We start from the raw sequence: 4,236 nt of genomic DNA on the forward strand, positions 1-4,236 counted from the left end.
TTTCTACGAGGGAAAAAAGAGAAGGGCTGAAATTTTAGTGAGCACGCAAAGGAAGGCCAAGTATTTCCTGGAGTTACCCACCAGGGCAAAATAATGAAAATAATCAATTTTTAAGCCTCTCCTTCTTTCCCCAATTGCCAAACCAGATACTAGAGTCCCACCATAAACCTGGACTTCCATGTATAATATGACCTGTGGCAGGCATAGTGCTACCTGCCTGTAATTCTGGTACTTGGAAGGCTAAGATAGGAAGACTATAGTTTCAAGGCCAGCCTTATCAACTTAGATCATTTCAAAATAAAAAATAAAAAGGGCTGAGATGTAGCCAGACATAGTGGCACACACTTGTAATCCAGGCATTTGGGAGGCTGAGACAGGAGGATCACAGTTCCTCATAGCCAGCCTCAGCTACTTAGTGAGGCCCTTTGCAACTCAGTGAGACTCTGTTTCAAAATAAAGAATAGCGGGGCATGGTGGCCATAGTGGCGCACACTTGTAATCCCTGCGCTTGGGAGGCGGAGACAGGAGGGTCATGCAGGTTTGAAGCCAGCCTCCCTGGCTTAAGAGAGCCTGTTTCCAAATAAAAAATATTAAAAAATAGGTCTGGGAGTGTAGCCCAGAGGTAGAAGGGTTTCCAGGAACCCCAGTACCACCAAAAAATAATAATAAAGAATTTTTTTAAATGGGGGTTTAGCTCAGAGGTTGAATGCCCTTGGGTTCCATCCCCAGTACTTCAAAGGGGGAGGGGAGGGGCAGAGCTGAGATGTAGCTTGGATCAAATGCCCGTGGGTTTGATCCCCAGTAATAGGGAAAAAAAAAGACCTGAAGCAATTCGCCCAACACTAGCCAGCCTGAAGTTTAGGTCCTATATTAAGATTGATATAAAACCTTAAAAGATATTAAGTAGCTGCAGGTGGTGCTACACACCTCTAATCCCAATATTTAGGAGCCTTGTAGGTTCAAGATTAGACTCAGAAACTTAGCAAGATTCTCGGCAATCCAGTAAGATATTTGCAAAGCAAAAAATAAAAAGGGCTGAGGGTAGAGCTGGGAAATAGAACATGCCTGGGTTCAATTCCCACTACTCACCCCCCACACACACACACACACAAAAACCCACTCACAAGGCATGAGGCATGGAATAAGTGCTCTTTGGAAAGAGGCTGATGCACAAATGTTCTAAAACACAAATCTTAGCCACGCATGGTAGCACACGCTTGTAACCCCAGCATTTGGGAGGCTGAGACAGGAGGATCATGGTTCGTGGACATTTGCGACTCAGTGAGACCGTTTCAAAATAAAGAATAAAAAACAGGGCTGGGGCTAGATCTCGGATGTAGATGGGTTCCAACCCCCAGTACCACATACTGGGTTCTATTCCCCAGTACCACAAAAAAATAAAAATAAAAAAATAAAGAATAAAAAATAGGGCTGGGGGTGTAGCTCAGGGGTAGAATGCTCCTGAGTTCAATCCCCAGCACCACAAAAACAAATAAAAGAAACAAATTCTAGGACTCATGGCAGTGTAGCTCAGTGTTAGTATGTGTGCTTAGCTTGCATGAAGCTCCAGGTTCTATCCTCAACACTACAAAATAAGTATTGTGTGTGTGTGTGTGTGTGTGGGTGTGGGTGTGTGTGTGTATGTGGTACTGGGGGTGGAACCCAGGGACTTTTCTACGTCCAGGCTATACTCCCAGACGTACTTTATACTTTATTTGGAAACAGGGTGTCACTAACTTGCTGAAAGCCTAAGTAGCTGAGGCTGGCTTCGAACTTGTGTGATCCTCCTTTCTCAGCCTCCCAAGTGCTGGGATTACAAGTGTGCGCCACCATACCCAGCTTGTAAATAATTTGAGGAGGGGGGTACTGGGGTTCCTGGAAACCCTTCTACCTCCGGGCTACACTCCCAGACCCATTTTTATATTTTTAATTGGAAACCAGGTCTCTTAAGCCAGCGCGGCTGGCTTTGAATCTGCGCTATCCTCCTCTCCGCCTCCCAAGCATTTGGGAGGCTGAGACAGAAGCATCATGGTTCCTGGACATTTGCAACTCAGTGAGACCTTTTCAAAATAAAGAATAAAAAACAGGGCTGGGGCTAGATCTCAGATGTAGATGGGTTCCAAGCGTGCGCCACCACACCCGGTGTAAATAATTTAAAAAAAAAAAACCACACTTGCAAATATGCATGGCATCTTCTTTGAACACCAATTTAATCGTCCTTCATTCATTCAACAAATATTTCCTGAGCTCTACCACATGTTGGGTACTGTTCTAGGAACCTGGAAACAGACAAGCAAATGAGGCAGTGTACCTGTCTGCAGGGAGTTCATATTCTAGTAGTTGAAAGTCTGACACAACACACACATTTTTTTTTTTTTTTTTGCGGTAATGGGGATTGAACGCATGGGCAACCTACCTCTAAGCTACATCCCCAGCTCTATTTTTTAATTCTCTCTTTTTTTTTGCGGGTCTGGGGATGGAACCCAGGGGCATTTGACCTCCAAGCTACACCCCCTGCCCTATTTTTTATTCTTTATTTTGAAACCGGGTCTCACTGAGTTGCAGAGGGCCTCACTAAGTAGCTGAGGCTGTCCGCAAACCGAGATCCTCCAGGTCTCAGCCTCTTGAATGCTGGAATTACAAGCGCGTGCCACCACGCACGGCTTTAATTCTTTATTTTGAAACAGGGTTTCACTGAGTTGCAAAGGGCCTCACTAAGTAGCTGAGGCTGGCCACAAACCTCAATCCTATCTCAGCCTCCCAAATGCTGGAATTACAAGTGTGCACCACCACCACGCCCAGCTTTTTTTTTTTTTTGGTGGTACTGGGGGTGGAACCCAGGGGCTTTTCTACCTCCGGCCTATACTCCCAGACCTATTTTATATTTTATTTGGAAACAGGCTCTCACTAAGTTGCTGAAAGCCTAAGTACCTGAGGCTGGCTTTGAACCTGTGCGATCCTCCTGTCTCAGCCTCCCAAGCACTGGGATTATAAGTGTGTGCCACCATGCCTGGCTCTTATTTATTTTGAAACAGGGTCTTACTAAGTTTTGGAGGCCCTCACCAAGTTGCTGAGGCTAGCCACAAACCTGCGATCCTCCTGCCTCAGCCTCCTAAATACTGGGATTACAAGAGTGCACCACAACACCTAGATCACAGTAAGGAGTTTTGATTTTTTTTTTTTTTTTTTTTGTGGTACTGGGGGTGGAACCCAGAGGCTTTCTACCTCTGGGCTATACTCCCAGACCCATTTTATATTTTATTTGGAAACAGGGAGGGTCTCACTAAGTTGCTGAGAGCCTCACTCAGTAGCTGAGGCTGGCTTCAAACCCGTGCGATCCTCCTGTCTCAGCCTCCCAAGCGCGGAGATTACAAGCGTGCGCCACCACGCCCGGCTAGGAGTTTTGATTTTATTCTGTTAATGAATCCACTGTTCAGTTTTCAGTGGGGCACCGCCTCACCCTCACTAAAATCTGAAAAAGATCACTCTAATTGCCGATTGAGAAGATGTATAACCCAGTGCAGTATGTAATTGCTAACAGAGAAGATATATAACCCAGCACACTATGCCAGTAATTCAAGTATTTGAGAAGCTGAGACAGAAGGATTGAACATTTCAAGGCCAGTGACTGAGCGATACCTTGTCACAAAAAGGCTGGGAGGTGTAGCTTAGCTTACCCTTGGGTTTAAGCTCCAGTACAAAAAAAAAAAACAGACAGAGACAAAACTGCAAGAATAGGTTAATACAAATCTAGATAAAATCCATGGGCAGTCACCATGAGGACACACTCACTATGAAACAGTGCATTTCACAGTGACCTTGATACTTGTAATTCCCCTCATTTCATGATACATCAACATACCAGTTAGGGATGGGATTCACAGCAATCTGGAAGCATGAGATCTCTTGTGGCACTTGATTCCCTCCACCTAAGTGACCAATGTACACTGGACTTCCCACATCCATTCCTTCACAAAGCTGCAGCAAGCAGCAAGCCTCAAGCCCGATTACAGAATGTGAGTCAAAAGTGACAAATACTTACCCATCCAATCTCCTTTCTTATAAGCAGGGGTGACTGAGATCTATAGAGGTAAATGACCTACCAGGGCAGTGCCCCAACATATATCTATAATCTTGACAGGGTGCCTATATGGCAATCTCTCAAGTAAATGCAAAAACAAGTAAATGGCCGGGCATGGTGGCACATACTTGTAATCCCAGGACTTTGGGAGGCTG

Source organism: Muscardinus avellanarius (genome assembly GCF_963383645.1).
Source record: "Muscardinus avellanarius genome assembly, chromosome: 19".
Classification (NCBI taxonomy): domain Eukaryota; kingdom Metazoa; phylum Chordata; class Mammalia; order Rodentia; family Gliridae; genus Muscardinus; species Muscardinus avellanarius.